General features: G+C 44.8%; 1 protein-coding gene and 1 pseudogene across 2 annotated transcripts in view; one reads left to right on the forward strand and one right to left on the reverse strand.

Moving 5' to 3' along the window:
* LOC146626002 (uncharacterized) overlaps nt 1-19,434 on the reverse strand; it is a 104,950-nt gene that overhangs the window by 18,621 nt on the left and 66,895 nt on the right. The gene's annotated exons all lie outside the window — the stretch shown is intronic.
* On the forward strand, nt 225-12,433 carry LOC146626003 (uncharacterized; annotated as a pseudogene). Its single transcript, XR_014906518.1, has 2 exons — nt 225-346; nt 11,502-12,433. The product of XR_014906518.1 is annotated as an uncharacterized LOC146626003 (transcript).

Below are 19,434 nucleotides of genomic sequence, written 5' to 3' on the forward strand. Positions count from 1 at the left end.
GTGTCTATGGAAGTTCATATATACAGGGTGCAGCATCCACCGGGTAAAGGTGGTGGTATGCAGGGAGCTCAGTGGCTTTTTCAAGTTCTTGTAGGCAGCTGATGACTTTCTTTTTGTAGCTGCTTCTGGGGTTTCACCTTGAAGCTTCATAGGTATTGTTGTCACTGAGTGTAGTAATGTTTATTTGCTCTGCTTCTTCTTGTCAGGGATAAAATACATATCTATACTTTTGTGTCCCAGCTGAGTAACAGGAGGAGAAGAGTCTGGTGGAGCAGCAGAGGAACAGTTTCAGCCATTTGGACTCAGCTCAGCCACTACAGAGGAAACAATGACTTCAACACAGGAGGTGAGAAAAATATCTCAGTTACATCTATGGCTGTGCAACATGATGAAATGCATATTAGATGAACGATATAAAAACATCTATCGTTTCATATTATACACTATTGTTTGTTTCGTGGTGTCGCAAAATGCGCTGTTTATAGCAGTATTTGTTTTTTCTTCTCCCACCTATGGAAGAATCACATGAAAGGGTACAGAGAAAGTTTAGAGGCAAAAAAGAGCCATCGAAATGAACCTTAAACTTTAAGTCGACTTGTGTGAAATTCAAAGAATTTACAGAAAATGCACATTTGTGATATATATCGTTATTGTTATGAGACATGTGTCATATCGGGATATGAGATTTTGGTTATATTGCACAGCCCTAGTTGCACTGTTATTGTTATATTAAAAAATTAACAGAGCGTAAGATGGACACACACAATACGTGTGTGCTCACAATTCAGCCTTCAGTTACCCGGCTTTCATTCAAAATCTGTTTGTCGTGAGCACCTACACATTAAACAACTTACAGATTATAAATGGCTTCAAGCTCACACTGAGGCCTGTGGGGCACTATCACCCACTGAGACACATTTATATGTTTTTATATATGAATATTTCATACTTTAATGATGCCTATTTATTTAAGGGAGATGAGCAATACATTATAATTGTACATAATAATATCACAGATGACAGATTAATAGATTTTATGTAGATGCTTGTGCGTTCTTAAAGTCTTATATGTTGAATTGAATGTGTCATCTGTTCAAAGCCTCCCAGTCAGTGCTGTTCTCCATGCCTGTCTGACTGTACATGATGTTATTAGCACAAACACTTTAGAGGTGATCAATTAGGACTTCAACAATAATACAGACAGCAACGTGGTTAAACATTTTACAGTAGGTGTTATTGGGAATTACCTTTTTCAGTATTTTTGTGTGTTGCATTTTTCTATGTTTTAACCAAAGGGAAATAAAGGGGTTTAAATCAACCTGATTGTTACACCCCGGCCTAGGCAACCGGCGTGCAACGTATGAAAATAAAAATAAGAAAAACACACGAGAAAAAAACTAAAGCGCTCCACCAAAATCCCAAAACGAAGGTGTCTCAAACGAAAATATTAACAAACCCATTCACAGCTATTTACAACAGACTATTTATTTATTTACAACAAAACACCAAACTATTTACAACACGGGGGAGATCGCGACCATGACCAACTGACACACAGGGCTTAAATACCTAGAAGGAGCAATCAGGGAATGGACCACAGGAGGGAAACACAGCTGGGGCAAATTAGACCTGACGAGACAAGGAAGCGTAAACTGAACACACTAAGATAACAACAGACCTTCAAAGTAAAACAGGAAACACATGACAGTCACGCAAAAACAAAACACTGACAACACCGAAACGTAACATTTCCCCCCCACCCAAAAATCAAACATGTAACCCCAAGTGAAATGTGTGAAAAATCTGCCGACCAAACTCTACATGTGTTTGGTTGGCAGATTTTTCACACGACCGAAACCTCTGGCGATATGCCTCTGGAACTAGCTCATAAGCCCTTAAAATAGTGGATTTCACAATTTCATAATCCAGGCTGTCATCAATAGACAAGCTCGCACACACTTCCTGTGCTTTCCCCACCAATTTACACTGCAGCAACAAACTCCACACATCCTTGGGCCATTTCAAAGTGTTTGCGATGCGTTCAAAGGCATTAAAGTAAGAGTCAACTTCACTTTCTCTGAAAGGTGGCACTAAAGCAATTTGCCTGCTTGCATCAAATTGGTCAGAGGAGAACGAATCAGAAGATTTATTCACAATTTTACTCACTGGGGTAGAGGTAACATTGCGCTGTCGGGAAGGATCCAGCTCCATAGCCCTTATGCGGAGATGCATAAGCTCAACTTCTTTGGACTTAGTCGCAAGCTCCACCTCTTTCAGGCGAAGGGCGAGCCCAAGATCCTCCGTAACCAATCCTGTTGATTGTTCGGCTGGGCTAACGTTTGGGATCTGAATGGCAGCAGGAGCCTCCGCCCCTGGCGACACCCGTCCACTGGCAGCTTGTGGGATGGTTGCAGCAGCTTCTGCTCCCGCATCCACCACCAAACCTCCAGTCACCTCAACCGGCCGAGGTTGTTTTCTCCTGTTTATTTCAGTTAGGGAGTTAGGTGTAGCGCTTGTCTTTTGTTTGATGTTTGATTTCACATAGGGTTTGAACCCGGGAACCCCTAAGCGCCAAACATCTTTAGGGGAGATGTTTGGTCTTGGGAAGGGGGGTGTTATGGCCCTGTCCATAATCTGTTTTGGTGGCTGTTGTTGTCTGTGCCTTTAAGTCTTTGCAGGCCCCGGAGTGGATGAGCTGACGGCTGCTGATTGGTCCCCGGGGCCCTATTTCAGGAAGCCGGTTTAGAAAACTCAGAGTGAAAAACGATACTCAGGGTTGAGTAACCCCGAACTGTCCAACTCGGAATATTCGGTTTCAGAAAGGCTGATAACAATTAGTTCAATCAACGCGGAGTTGCTTTAACCCCAAGTGAAGCGCGCGGACGAGGATACATAAAGCCCTGATAAGCGGAGCACAGATTAAGCGAGTCACCATGGAGACGGAGGGAAAGAAGGCGCGGTCAATGTATTTCACAGCGCTTGAGGCCGAAATTCTGATGGCAGCATATGCCGATAACATGCAAATTTTGCAGAAAAAAGTAACACAGCCACAGCTGCAAAAGAAAGAGAGCATGCATGGCAAAACATAGCCGACAGAGTCAATGCGTGAGTGTTAATATAAACATTGATCGAGGGATTTCCACCCATTTAACACGTTATTTTATCATATGTTATTTTATTTGTTATTTTATACATTTTATTTTGTGATGTGATGTGAGCGCAGGTGCAACCCAACAGGCCCCAAACGTGCCTGGCAGCAAGTAAAAATGAAATATAAAAATATAGTCCAAACAGGTGAGGTGTAATTGTATTATGAGCCATAGTGCTTGGTCTGTTTGTCCCATGTAAATCAATTGCAGTTAGAGGCTACATTAATTTTCTTTCTGTAAGCACTTATTGAAATTATCTGAGCACATTACAAGTACACATTTGCTTACTCTGTATGCTCAAATGTGGCCCGTTATAGCCAACAGAAAAAGAAGCGGAGGCCCGAAAAACAGGTGGGGGTCCTCCACCACCACCACTCACAGAGGCTGAGCAGTTGGCCCTCAGCCAAAACAGTGGGCGCCCTGTGGCTGAAGGCATCTCTGCGGGGACATCCTCTGAGTCAATAACCCCGCAAGACACAAGTGCCTACATAGGGGGTAAATTCAAAATAATACATGATGTGCATACATCCTTTCTTCACAGTCACCTTTGCAGTGCGACACATTCATTTGATAAACTCTTTACCATAATGGATTATTTTGTAGTGAAGTTATTTTCCGACTGATTTTGCCTTCCCTCAGTCTTGGTTGTCTTTGAGAGCATAATGACAATGAAGTGTAAGGTGATTGGTATGTTTGTTAATTGCCATTTGGTCCCTTGTAAGTTATAAGTGACCTGTATAAACCTCATATTCTATCAGTTGATGGTGGTGGTGTACTGCATCTGGTGCAGCCTCCTGTTGAGCCAGACCAACATGCAGTTGTGAGTAATACTCCACAGATTATATGAGTTTACAGTAGAACAGCAATGTTGTTTATTTCTTTACTACAGGAAAATAATGAAGAAACATTGACAGCTGTTACAGAGGAGGAAGCAACAGAGACACTTCATGAGGTTTACATCTTTTAATACTTTGTGTACAGGAAACACAGGCGACCAATAAAGCCAGTTGAACAAAAAATCTGTTTATTCGTCTTTCAACATGTTGAGGTGATGGGTCAAAAGAAATGATTGTGACATATGGTGTCTCTGACTGCTCTTCCATCTTGTATGTCCGTGCGAGGGTCAGGATGTTCATGGTTTGGATCACTGCTGATGTTTGGTTCAGAAGGACAGTGTTCTCCTCTAATTGTGGCAATGTTGTGAAGAATCACACATGCCACAATAATGTCACATGCCCTTTCTGGGGTGACCCTGAGTCTTTGCAGGCACTGGAACCGGGCCTTAAGCATTCCGATAGTCATTTCAACTCTGGCTCTTGTCCTGCAATGAGCCAGGTTATATCGCTGCTGTGGGCCCGGTTCAGGGTCAGGGTAAGGGGTAAGCAAATAGGGTAAACATGGATACCCCCTATCACCAAGCAAGTAGCCAGTGAACTCTCCTAAGACAGAAGGATACACTTCTGAAGCAATTGGTCTTTATATATTTTAAAGTATTCTCAACTCACCATGTCCAAATTTTGTGCTCAGTGTACATTCACGGAATATTTGTGAGTCATGGACAGAGCCTGGCCACTTGGCTTCCACATTTGTGATAATGTTGGCAGCATCATATATGATCTTCACAGTGCAGAGAACACAAATTAGCATCCATTACTATAATGAAATAATTTGTTAGTTTGAAATGCTACAGGGAACTATGTACCTGTACATTAATGCTGTGGAAAGACTTCCTGTTCACATAGTCTCCTTCATTTACTGAAGGAGCAATGATTGGAATGTGAGTGCCATCTGTACAGCCAATCACGCCTGGGAACCCTGGAAATAAATGTAAAATGTAAGTAGTAGTCCAAGTATCACCACATCATACATTAAGTTTTGGTCATCCTGATACCTGCAATTTTGTGGCATCCCTCTTTGATAAATCTTGTGGGTCTATGACCGGGGAACACCACAAACGAGTACAGGAGACGTTTCAGTGCAACTGTAACATTCCTGACTGCCCGACAGACGGTAGCCTTGGAAACGTGCTCAGCGTCACCAATATTATACAGAAAGCTCCCGTTTGCAAAAAACCGAAGTGCAATACAAATAATATGTACAGAACTGAGAGCATGTCCGCGATGTGTCACATGCGTAATATATGGCCTGAGGATGTTATGCAAATAACTTATAGATTGTGCTGAGAAACGGTAACGTTCGCACAGAAAATCATCAGGAAATGATAAAATGTCCAAACGCGCTCTGATCACTCTCTCCCGGCGGAGAGCTCTGCGGAGAATTTGGGCTTCACGATCTACTGGCTCTTCAAGGAAGGGGCACGCCATGTCCGACACTTCCTACTGTCAGGTTTCCGACAAAGGGGCGGAGACAGTCAGGGTTAGTTGTAGTAAACCTGCTAGGGGGCAGGTTAGCTTCATAGTGACTCACTGAGGCTTCATCTGAACTCGCTTTGTGAAACCGAAAACCCAGAGTTTTCGTTAACTCAGGGTATACTTACTCAGTTTTTCCACTAAACCGGCTTCCTGAAATAGGGCCCTGGCCATGTGATCTTCTTCAAATCCCTCACCAGCAGTTGTCCCGGGGCAGCCACTGACAGCAGCAGCAGACCTGACCCTGGCCTCCAAAACTTGTTATGGACAGGGCCATAACACTGATGGTTTATTTTAATTTTCACATGGTCTTACTCAGATGATACAAAGTGAAACATGCATTCTTTTTTTACTTGCTGGAAAAGCTTGAAAATGGACCTTGAAAGTGCATAAAAAGTGCTTGAATTTGACCCTGAAAATGGCGTATCAACTCTGAATTGTATCAGCACCCATCGAAACAGCAATATCATCAGTTAAACTCACATTTTTTCGTAAAGTAAGAGATTTTCCCCGGTGATCAGTATTTCTTCAATACAGTGGTCCCTCGCTATAATGCGGTTCACCTTCGCAGATTTTTTTTTTTTTTTATTTGTGCAATTTTCCTTCTTTTTTTCTTTTTTTGCAGCCCATTATGTCCCTGATTGGCTGAGGACCATTGTCAATCAATCTTGTGCCGTGTCTCCTGTACAGTACAGAATGCATTCAGCTTGTTAAATTTACATAAATCTTCGATCGCTAGTAGTGTGACTATTAAGTGCTGTATGTTGTGTTTTCTCCCCAACAAACACAACAGTGTCGACGAAACATTTTGCACCACCAAAGGCAGCCGTGGGTGCCTTTGGTGCCTGTGCTGCTCCCCCTGCACACCGTGGCATAGAAAAGTACTCCAGCAACCAGCGACTAGTAAAACATCCTCAGAGCTAGAGCAGGGCGATATGACCAAAAATATTTATCACGATATACATTTGAAAATGAGCGATTACGATATAATTGACACTAGACAAAATACTTTACAACTCCACAACTTTATTAGTGCAAAAAAACCAAACAAACCCATCAATGTATTTTCACTTAAACAAGCAGCTGGTTTTTTATGTGCATTAAAGTTATATAAAAATTTAACAGTGCAAATACAAATTCTTTGCTGACAGTTTAACCAAAAGGCATTTCCAGTGGAAACTGGCCGACATATCCTCAGCATAACCATGTAATATATCCACAAAACTTAAAAAGAGGTCATACACACACAATACGGTAACATTATGTTGAAGCACAGTACATATCACTCCACGAGGCTCCGCCTACGATAGCCGTAATGCTCCGACAATCCATCAAGCGGTGCGGCTTCGTAGCTTAGCAAAGTCGTACTGAAACATTTGACAGATTTTCGAGCGCCGTGTACATAAAATCGTTTCGATGTCAGTAAACACAACCAGAGTTCATACATAAGGCACACGGGATTATAAGGGGCTCTGTCGACTTTCAGAAAAATCAAAGGATTGATTTTAAGTGTGCCGTGTTTTCCAAACAACATGGTAATAACGACGGCCCGCTAGCATGCTCTACCAAAAATAGTGCTTTGTTGTGTATCTGACGGACGAAAGCTAAACCAGTTCCAGTGAAGCTGCAGCATTTTGACAAACCAGTTCTGGTTCATCAGTTTTTATTCAACGATCCACTTTCACTCTTCTCATTCTGCATCGCTGCCATGTGCGTATGTACACATGTGCGTATGTAAACAAAGGTACTGCGCATGTGCGTTTTACCCATATTCTATCGTGATATTTCATTTTCCTATCGTTGCCCAAAATTACACCGGTATTACCGTGAACGGTATGATATGGCCCAGCCCTACTCAGAGCTTCCTGCAGATGTTAAAGGGAACCCCAGCTATTAAGACATGTTTGCGCTAAAATATGTATTGTGCCTTCAATAAAATATGTCTTATTAAAATACGCCAAATGTTTTCCTTTTAAGCACATTTTATATAAAACAGATTTACCAGTAGGCCGCCATTGTTATTTACTTCTCAATGCACTCTGGGTAGGGACGTCATACAGTTGTACCGCATCCAGTTCAAGTTTGCAGCGCACTGGAAATGGCTTCTGTTCAACCTTTCCAGTTCACACCAGAGCGAACCGAGTGAGATAATGAAAATAGTCAACCAGCACTTAGTTTAGATGAAGATGAACACAATCTGTCACACGAGGACGAGAGAGTGAGGGAAAACTACTGGTGTCTATGCGCCTACTGCTTGCCAATGGCAACGGTGACTGAGAAGGTTTGTTGTAAAGCACCAAAACTTTGAAGCCGTATGTGTTAATCCAGATGTTCTCTGGGAAGCCCTTGTTAGCCTCATGATCAGTATCCAGTCTTTAAGTGATAATGTGATTGTGGTGGGGCGTGGTTTGCGGTGCCGCGCGGATGCACCTGCACGGCATCCGCAATCACGCCCGCCGTGTTAAAACACGGGGACTCAGGGGTTGGTGTGGTGTGACGTGAATTAAATAAAGTTGGCTTTGAACGTTGCTCCGTGGTCCCGCCGTGCCTTATTCACGCCACATTGGTGCTGAAACCCAGGAGGCGGCACGGCGGGTCTGTATCGGAGCCAGGGAATGGAGGAGCTGGCCCGGAGGGTGGCCGAAATGGCGGCCGCCCAGCGGGAGCAGGCGGCGGAGGTGCGTCGCCAGCAGGAAGAGCTGCAGGACCGGTCCGAGCGCCACCTGGAAAGGATTGGGGAGCTGGTGGCGCTGCTCTGGGCCTGGGCGCCACCCCCACAAGTGTGTCCCGAGGACAGTGAAGCGGTGGAGGAGCCGTGTGGGGAACCTCGGCAGCCGGAGGTGGTGGACGAGTCACGTGGGGGTCCGAGCCTGCCGGAGGAGGAGGAGCAGCCGGGTGAAGGGCTGCTCCTGCCGGGAGCGGTGGAGGAGCCGCTCCAATCAGAGGCGGAGGACGAGGCGGGCGAGGGTCTACACCTGCCGGAGGAAGAGGAGTCGCTCCACCCAGAGGTGGACGAGGGGCTGTGCCTGCTGGAGGCGGAGGCGCAGTGTGGGGAGCCGCTCCAAACGGGAGTGGCAGAGGCGGTGGCGGAGCAGCTGTGCGAGGAGACGGAGGTCCCTGCTCCAGGGCAGCCTGCGCAGCCGGAGTTGGAGGCAGAGGAGCGGGACAGCCCCGCTAAGCCGGGGGTCGGCGGACTGGCTAGTCCAGCCTCGCTGCCACCAGTCGATTCTGTGCGCCTGACGTCTGCCCAGCCGCCTGTGTACAGGAGCTCACGGCCATGCCTGTGGGGCCGTGTCCGCTTGCTACGCGGCCGACCTCCGGACCAGCTTCGCTGTTGCCGCTGGATGCGCGGGCGGCCACCAGAATGGACGCTTCCCCGTCGCTTGGCCAGGGGCTGGGGCGCCGATGTTTTGGGCCGAGTCTCGCCCCAGTTCGCGGGGGGGGGGGGGGGGGAGTAGGTTCGGCCAGATTGCTCCCCGGCCTCAATCGGGCGATGGGGGTATGTGGTGGGGCGTGGTTTGCGGTGCCGTGCGGACGCACCTGCACAGCATCCGCAATCACGCCCGCCGTGTTAAAACGCGGGGACTCAGGGGTTGGTGTGGGTGTGGTGTGACATGAATTAAATAAAGTTGGCTCTGAACGTTGCTCCGTGGTCCCGCCGTACCTTATTCGCGCCACAGTGATGAATCCTGCTTCCTGCCCAAAGTATTCTGCATTTAATAAGGCTGCTGTGTTTTTTAACATGTTTAAATGCTTTGCATCTTGTTCTATTTAATCTCAACAAGGCCCTAAAAACAGTCAGTGATCACTGTCGCCTTCTCACGGTTTTTATTACCACTGTTCATTTAAAGCTCAGTTTTTAAACATTTACGATGTAGCTACAGCCCAGCGCACGCAGCAGTATATTAATGCCTAACCTTGTGTAGTGGATGGATTATCTCAGTTGTTCTCCTTCCTGACGTTTGGTCCGTTTACAGCATCCTGCCATGCGATTGCATTTACTCCTAACTAGAGCAGGGCGATATGGCCAAAAATATTTATCACGATATATATTTGAAAATTTGCGATAACGATATAACCGACGATATAATTGATGCGAGACAAAATACAACTCCACAACATTACTAGCGCAAAAAGACAACCTTCCATTTATTTTCACTTAAACAAGAAGCTGGTTTTTATGTACATTAAAGCTTTATAAAAATGTAACAGTGCAAATGCAAATTCCTTGCTGACAGTTTAACCAAAAGGCATTTCCAGTAGAAATGGGCTGACATATCCTGAGCATAACCATGTATAATATCCACTGAAGTTAAAAAGAGGTGCTTTGCAACATTAAACTGCAGTGTGCATTACGCATTTTTCGGACCATAAGGTGCACGGGATTATAAGGCACATTAAGCGAAACAAAGCAGTCAGATAAATCAAACTTTATTAAACTCATTCTTCTTGCTTCCTCCACTTCTGTACCATTGATTCATTAATGTTGAATTCTCTGGCAGCTGCTCTATTCCCATGTTGCTGCAGTATATTAATGACTAACCTCGTATTGTGGATGGATTATCTCAGTTGTTCTCCTGACTGAAGTTTGGTCCGTTTACAGCATCCTGCCATGCGATTGCATTTGTCTCTAACCATGAAGAACCTTCACGTTAACTTTTATAAGTGGAAAAGTGTTAGTGTTCGTCCTCCAGCTTCACTGTTTATGTTATGCTAACATAGCTGTGTCGCTAGCGATCACGTAGCACATCATTATATACCAGCTAGCCCAACTTCAGTAACCCTGCAAACGTCGCTGCTGTTTAGTTTCCTGTCTTCATTTATGTTGGAAGTGATAGCAGAGCTGTACGTTTGATTTTTTTCAGAAATCTCTCAGTCAGAACATGCAATATCATGCTTAGGTAACTAGCGAAACTAGCGAGCTAACTTCCGCTAGCTTCCTGCTAACTTCTAACTCCGTTAAATGTAATAACTTTTGTTTTCATGGATGCCTGGAAGTTAAACTTTATAGTTACACCTGGTAAAGCAGCAATGCTGATCGTTTTATTAAAGATGAAAGAATTTAGACAGTTTTTAACTCTAAGTGATGCTGCAGTGTTGTTTGACCTGAAGAATACGGAGTTTAGGACCCAGATTACTCCCAGATTTAAGAGCATCTTAGTCCGACAAATATGACAATAACAACGGCTGCTTGCATGTTCTGCAAAAAAATGTGCTTTGTTGTGTATCTGATGGACAAACACCAAACCAGTTCCACATCACGGAAGTTGCACCATTTTTACAAACCAATTCTGGTTCATCTGTTTCACTCAACAATCGGCCATGTGCGTATGAAAACAAAGGCACTGCGCATGCGCGTTTTACTCCCATTCTATCGCGATATTTCATTTTCCTATCGTTGCCTAACATTATACCGGTATTACCGTGAACGGTATAATATGGCCCAGCCCTACTCCTAACCATTGGGAACCCTCACATTAACTTCTGTTGAGTGGAAAAAAGTCCACCACTCATTAGTGTTCGTCGTCAAGCTTTACTGCTTATGTTATGCTAACATAGCTTGTTGCACTAGTGATCACACATAGCAAATCATTATACACCAGCTAGCCCAACTTCAGTAACCCAACAAACGTCACTGCTGTTTACTGTCCTGTCTTCATTTATGTTTCAAGTGATAGCAGAGCTGTACGTTTTAATTTGTTTAATAAATCTCTGTCAGAACATGGTATGTTATATTTAGATAGAAGCTAGCGAGCTAGCTCCTTGCTAACTTCTAGCTCGGTTAAATGTCTCAGCTGACTGCAGGTTTACAACATTGGGAAAACCACAGGACAGAATCAACTTTTGGAGATTTATTTTCATGGATGATTGAGCATGCATCAAGACATTAGACAGTTTTTTAACTCTCAGTAATACTGCAGTGATCATTTGTTCCACGACTGCATTTTACTCACTGCCTCTGTTTGTATCTCTGTCACTGCAGGACCAACATGGAGCGAGAAGTCAGCGCTCTCAGGAGGCCGACAAACCTCACAGAAGAAAGGGACGGAAAAGATACAGCTGTGATGTGTGTGGGAAGGAGTTTACTCACAGTAGCAACTTAGGACATCATCAAGTTACCCACTCTGGAGTTAAGGCGTACAGCTGTGATGAGTGTGGAAAGTCTTTTACCCAGGCTGGAAGCTTAAAAACACACAAACTCATCCACAGTGGAGTTAAACCGTACAGCTGCGATCAGTGTGGTAAAGCTTTTGCTCGCAGTAGTACCTTACAACGTCATCAAGTTACCCACTCTGGAGTTAAGGCGTACAGCTGTGATGAGTGTGGAAAGTCTTTCACCCTGGCTGCAAGCTTAAAAACACACAAACTCATCCACAGTGGAGTTAAACCGTACAGCTGTGATCAGTGTGGTAAAGCTTTTGCTCACAGCAGCGGCTTAAGAGGTCATAAAGTTACCCACTCTGGAATTAAGGCATACAGCTGTGATCAGTGCGGTAAAGCTTTTGCTCACAGCAGCGGCTTAAGAGGTCATAAAGTTACCCACTCTGGAATTAAGGCGTACAGCTGTGATCAGTGCGGTAAAGCTTTTGCTCACAGCAGCAGCTTAAGGAGTCATCTAGTTACCCACTCTGGAATTAAGGCGTACAGCTGCGACTTTTGTGGAAAAACCTTTCGTCGGCTACTCAGCCGTAATATTCACCAACGCATTCACACCAAAAATGATTTTTGCTTCTGTGATCAGTGTGGCAAAACCTTTGTGGCATACGACCATTTACAGCGGCACATGTTTACCCACACTGAGGAGAGACCTTATAAATGTGACCAGTGTGAGAAGACTTTTAAAGCTCCACGTTACCTGAGAGTCCACAAACAGATTCACACCAGAAAGAAACTCTACAAGTGCACTTACTGTGAGGTATGTATTTTTCTTTTTGCACTTGCACTTTTGTTGAAGTATTTTGTAAATTAAGTTTCATTTCAAACTTAAACGAGACAGGAAAAGTCAATCTAAGAATATTTGGAAAATCTGAAATAGATCTCCCAAAACTTTCCTGATGTTGGGAAAAAAGTAAAGTTTTAAAAGACATTCACACTCCGATGGATGCATTGGAGAGCAGCTTGGGGGTTAGTATCGTGTGACCAACATTGGTCACACAAAATGTATTCCGCTACAGATTACAAAATACATGCACGAATAACGTAACATGACTTAAATGAGCTGTGGGCCACTGCTGGCACTGTCATCTCATTGAAGGGCCACTTTAGTGGTCAAGTAGTACAAGAAATGCAAGAAAACAACCACAAATATTATCAAAAATGTAGTGTTTTCTTTTCTTGTTTAGTTTTTTTATTCAAATATTGTATACCAAGACAAAACTGCAAGCATGAACCCAATTTCTTCCCCTCACTGTAATATTTTATTTTTTTTAATTTATATATATACATAAATACATACATATTAGGGGTGCAACGATACACAAAGTTCACGGTTCGGTTCGATACTTTGGTGTCACGGTTCGATATTTTTTCGATACAAAAAAAATGTTCATGCTTTTTTAATTTGTCATTTATTAAAATTATAAATATATATTTTAACTCAAAAATACAGTTTTTAAATTTAATGTTGCTGAAACAACAAAGGGATAAAAAAATAAATATATCTGATTGAGAAATCACTCATCTTTGGAAAAGAGAGTTTATTACAGAGAAATGTCTCTTTCCAAAATAAAAGCTATACTATAGCTTCTTCTGGGCTATATTCTCAGCAGCATATTAAACATATCAGGTCCCCATAAGGAGAATCCTGTGCTAACGGCTGTCTAAATGACTCGAGTAAAGTTTGTAGCATGCGTGCTTGTTGTTTTTGTCTGCTTCCACTTGTCTTTGCACTAGGATGATGTCAGCGTAGATGTGCAGTCATATTCGTTGTGTTCCTACTAGTGCTGTCAGCGTTAATCTCGTTGAAATGACGTTAAAGCCACAACACGGCAAATCTCCGTTAACGAGCTACCGCGGATCGCCCCGTGCATGGGGCTGGACGGCGTCAACACGTTAACGAGCTAACTGCGCTAACGCACTAGCTCCCACCCATGCAATTGAGCATTGCGTGGCACATCCAACATACTGTTTTACTTTAGTCCATGACGCGCTTACCTTCAGGGTCATTCGTCACATGAAAACCAAAATAGTTCCGAAGCCCAGATCTGAATGAGGGTGGGGGAGGTTCAATTTGCCATGTTGCAAGGAGAGCTTAGCTTCTGTCTCGCTAGCTTGCCCTGCGCTCAGTGAATCTGCGTTCAACTACTCCGCCTAGGCTGCACTGTCGAGCGCAGATCCACTGAGCTCTCAACACAGACAGCATCGTCAGAAGGAAAGTTGATAAAATAAAATTTTGTATTGTTCGATACATATGCGTACCGAACCGAAAGCACTGTATCGAACGGTTCAATATCGATACGAGTATCGTTGCACCCCTAATACATACACACACACACACACACACACACACACACACACACACACACACACACAAAAAGCCCCTTTTTCAGGCGACATTCAGGATGTTGAAGGAATTCCCTGACTTCCACTGTGTTTGTTTCTTTGTTTAGAAGCAGAGTGACACAGATGGATCCAGTTCTCAACCCTGTCACCGCTGTGGTGGTGGGAAAGAGTTTCGCTGTGACCTTTGTGGAAAAACGTTCATTCATCAGCGAAGCCTAGAACTACATCAACGCAGACACACTGGAGAAAAAATGAACTACTGCAGAGAATGTGGGAGAGGATTCCCCACATCAAGTGAATTAAAAAAACACAAACTCTGCCACAGTGGGGTTAAAAACCACGTCTGTGACCAGTGTGGGTCATCTTTCTTCACTGCAGGTCATCTTACATTACACAAACAAGACCACACAGGAGAGAAACCATATAAGTGCAGACACTGTGACAAATGCTTCTCACATTCAAGTCGTTGTAATGATCATGAAGATACACACATTGAAGGGAACTTCAGCTGTTACCAGTGTGACAAGAGCTTCAAGAATCTCAGTTCATACTCCGCACACAAACGATCCCACGCTGTAAATAAACTGTTTCACTGTTACCTATGTGCAAAGACATTCACTTCATTATCTGCTCTGAGCAAACATCAGCGTGATCATGCATGACTGAAATCGCTGGATCACAATGAATCTGACGAGACAGAAAGATCCTCTTCTGGTTTCAGGGTCAGACTTAAACACCTTGAGATCAGGCTCCACAGAGTTCAGGTGGAGTCTCCTGTAGAGAGTGTCAGCTGATGTCACACTTGGATCTGATGAGGTAGCTCTGATTTCTGGACCTGCAGTGAATAATCCTGGATGTTAAACTAGGGAAGTTGCAAGTATAGATGTGCACATCAAGTGTTTTCTTTTTTCTTTGAGAGATTTTCATTCTGTAAAAGAAACTTTAATGTTGAAAATGTTTGTCCTATAGAAAATAAGAGAGGAGAGTTGTTGATTCTTGTTTAACTCTTATCTGAATAGCACTTACCTGAGTGCCTTGCCACCTGTTAGCCTACTTCCTAGGCCTTATTCCTTGAAGAAAAGACTTCTCTGAAGAAGCACTTATACCTGAGTTAAGTCATTGTTTAATCACTCACCTTCACACGTTCTTTATTGTCAGATGTCTGCATATTGCTGATTAAACCTACTAAACATTTTGAACTGTGCCCTGTTAATGAGTCCTCCAGGTGTAACCTTGCAACTGCTAAGACGTCTCTGATGGTACAGGGCCATTGAGGGAAAGATTATCTGCCTTTTAAGTGATGCTGCGAAATATATGACAGCCACTGCCAGACATGTATCCATAAGGCATGTTGTGTGCATTGCACATGCACTAACACCTGGCCTAGAGGAACTGCACAGAAAGTGGTGGCCTATTTTAAGATCAAGCATGACTGCTGACCTAAAACAGGCACTAGAACAGCATCTTCTTGATGCTACAGCAATCATATGATGAGAGGCAGACAGTTGGAGAACAAGCTCGATGACCTAAGAGCAAGGGTCACCTTCCAACGTGACATGAGGGACTGCAACATTCTGTGCTTCACGGAGACATGGCTGTCCCCCACCGTGCCGGACCAGGCCGTAACTCCGTCGGATTCATTCTTTGTGCTCCGCGCGGACAGAACGGCAGAGTCGAACAAAACCAAAGGTGGAGGAGTGTGTTTCATGGTAAACAGAAAGTGGTGTGATGCCAGGAGCATTTCTACTCTCTCCAGCGGCTGCTCGCCACATCTGGAGTTCCTGGGCATTAAGTGCCGCCCTTTCTATCTGCCCCGTGAGTTCACCTCAGTCATCGCCACGGCGGTCTACATCCCACCCCAAGCGGACACAGGTATGGCTTTGTCCGAATTACATGATGTGCTGAGCTCGCTTCAAAACAAGGACCCTGGCGCAGCCCTCATTGTAGCAGGAGACTTTAACAAAGCGAACCTCAGACAAGTCATGCCAAACTTTTACCAGCATGTCTCGTGTCCAACGAGAGGGGATCAGATTTTGGATCACTGCTACACGCCATACAAGCAGGGCTACAAAGCTGTCTCACACCCGGCTTTTGGGAAGTCTGACCACAACGCCATATTCCTCATTCCCCAGTATAAACAAAGCATACGGAGGGAAGACGTGACCACGAAGGAAGTAAAACGGTGGACTGCCCAATCAGAAGCTACGCTACAGGACGCACTCAACGACGTAGACTGGGACATGTTCAGAGCATGCGCAGTCGACATCAACGAGTTTACGGAAGTAGCAGTATGCTTCATCAATATGCTAGCGGAGGAGATTATCCCCACTGCGAGAGTCACCACATTCCCAAACCAGAAACCGTGGATGGACAGATCGATCCGCACTGCAGTAAACGCCAGGACCGCCTCCTACAACGCGGGTCTCGCCACTGGCGATATGAGCGCCTACAAAGCGGCCTCATACGGCGTGTGGCGCGCGGTGAGAGATGCCAAATGCAGGTACCGGGAACGTGTGGAGTCCCGCTTCCACCAGGGCGACACACGGAGTATGTGGCACGGACTACGCACCATTACGGCTCTACAAAGCCAGGGACACTGCGCCGATCAACGCCGACTCTGCATTCACCAACGAGCTGAATCGGTTCTACGCCCGTTTCGAGGTTAGCCAGGCGGCTAATGCTATCTACCGCCTGACTACCGAGGACAGTGACGTCATCAGCGAGAGACCGGTGACCAGCATCGCGGAGCATGACGTCCGAGCGGCACTGAGGAGAGTGAACACAAGGAAAGCGGCGGGGCCAGACGGCATCACCGGCCGCCTGCTGCGCTGCTGTGCTGACCAGCTAGCAGGTGTGTTCACTTACATCTTCAACGAGTCCCTGGCGAAGTCTGTGGTCCCCACATGCTTCAAAAGATCCACCATCATCCCTGTGCCCAAGAACAGCAAACCCTCATCCCTGAATGATTACCGGCCAGTTGCACTGACCTCGGTAGTAATGAAGGTGTTTGAGAGGCTGCTGAAGAACATCATCTCCTCCTCCATCCCAGACACCACAGATCCGCTGCAGTTCGCCTACAGATCCAACAGATCCACAGAGGATGCCATCGCCCACGTCCTACACACCACTCTCAGCCACGTGGACAAGAAACAGGGTAACTATGTGCGAATGCTGTTTGTTGATTACAGTTCAGCGTTTAACACAATAGTGCCCTGCAGACTGTTCACAAAGCTGAGGGATCTGGGCCTTAACAGCCGTCTGTGTGCATGGGTGTTAGACTTCCTCACTGGCAGAACTCAGGTGGTGAGGGTGGGCAGGTGCTTCTCCAACAGCATCACCATCAACACAGGAGCACCTCAGGGATGTGTCCTCTCGCCACTGCTCTACTCCCTCTACACTTCAGACTGTGTGGCCACCCATGGCTCCAACACCATTGTGAAGTTTGCTGACGACACAGTGGTGTTGGGTGCCATCTCCAACAACGATGAGGCGGCCTACATGGATGAAGTGAAGAATCTGGCATCGTGGTGCCAGGACAACCACCTCCAGCTGAACGTCAGCAAGACCAAGGAGGTGGTGGTGGACTTCAGAAGGGGTCAGCACAGAGACTACAAGCCCATTATCATCAATGGAGCTCCAGTGGAGAGGGTGCAGTCCTTCAAGTATCTTGGTGTCCACATCTCCTCAGACCTGACATGGGCTGCCCACATTCAGGTCAAGACCAAAAAGGCTAGGCAGTGCCTGTATCACCTACGACAACTGAGGAAGTTCAGGGTCTCTCCAAAGATCCTCAGGATTTTCTATACAGGCGCTGTGGAGAGCATCCTCACACAGAACATGACATCGTGGTTCGGGAACAGCTGTGTGAAGGACCAAAAAGCTCTCCAGAGAGTGATCCGTACAGCAGAACGCTGCTGCAGGATTGCTCTCCCCCCGCTTCAGGACACCTACACCAGGAGATGCCGGACTAGAGCAGCGCAGATACTGAAGGACCCGTCCCATCCTGGCAACAAACTGTTCCAACTTCTGCAATCTGGTAGAAGGTTCCGCATCTTCCGGGCAAGGACAGAGAGACTCAAGAGGAGCTTCTATCCCCAAGCCATCCGGGCCCTAAACACACACACCCGCCCTCTCACATCATCTATAATTGACTGAGACAGGACTCTTCCAGACACTAAACCAAGGCACAATGTACATTTCAATTCCTTTAATTTTAAATATGTTTATATTGTCTATCCTATAAAATAGTCAGATGTCTATTCATATTAATGTACAGAATTCACCTGCTTGCTGCTACTACTGCACATTCACCCAGTGTATATACTATGTGTGTGTGTATATATATATATATATATATATATATATATATATATATATATATATATATAAAAATAAATAAAATGTTCTTCCTCTACCCCCCCCCCCCCCCCCCCCCCCCCCCGCCCCCAATTTTTGCACATGTCGAGGAGCGTGTCAGGCTACATTTCACTGTGTGTTATACTTGTATAACTATGCATGTGACAAATAATAAAGAACCTTGAACCTTGAGAAGTTCTGGCATCACTCTGAACAGAAGTCAATCCACTTCTAAGGACCGTGAAAAAAAAACAGCACTGGCTTCACAGTGATCAACTTATTTTAAATGGCAACAGTGGAAATGTCCCAGCAGAAGAAAGTCATGGGGTCAATGTTCATTCCATTCATAACAATATTGCTTCATACGACTCAGGAAATACTGGGAAATACCACCAATGTGACAGCAAACCAACTGGGAAAGAACATGTCTGCAACCCTTTGACAAGACCCTACACCCTAGAGAGCTCAGCTGTCACTGTCCACACTGCTTAATCCAAGATTTAAAACCATTAGTTTCCTCAGTGAGCGCAAAGCACAAAATGCAGAGTGACGACTGACTGCTGAATGTGCAGCTCATGAGGCACACACTGGAGAGATCTACTGATCACCCATCGACATCACCTGCACCTCAACGAGTAGCACCGAATGAACAAAATCCATCCACAGGTAATGTCACGAATAGTTTATTATTAATATGAAGGAGAAAATTAGTTCAATTTCAGTTTAATTGTATTTATATAACCTCAACTCACAACAACAGTTACCTCGAGGTCATTTATATGGTAAGGTAAAGACAAAAAACACCAACAGTAGAAACATAAAAATCAAAACCTTTCAGTACACATCCATGTGATGTTACTCAGTCTTTCAGCTTTTAACCATTGGAAAAATCTTGGTGAACAAGATACTAAGATGTCAGTGGCCAAGAAGACAGGGAGTCCCTTCAAAACCCTTAGACTAGCCAGGGGATGTAACAGGGGTAATTCTCAAAATGTGGATTTTATTGTACCCCAAAAAAGACAAGGTTACTTCAAAAATACACAATCACGAAAATAAGT

This window comes from Diplotaxodon limnothrissa, linkage group LG9, assembly GCF_057381915.1.
Source record: "Diplotaxodon limnothrissa isolate DT_005_m linkage group LG9, D_limnothrissa_male_GT1.1, whole genome shotgun sequence".
NCBI classification, from domain to species: domain Eukaryota; kingdom Metazoa; phylum Chordata; class Actinopteri; order Cichliformes; family Cichlidae; genus Diplotaxodon; species Diplotaxodon limnothrissa.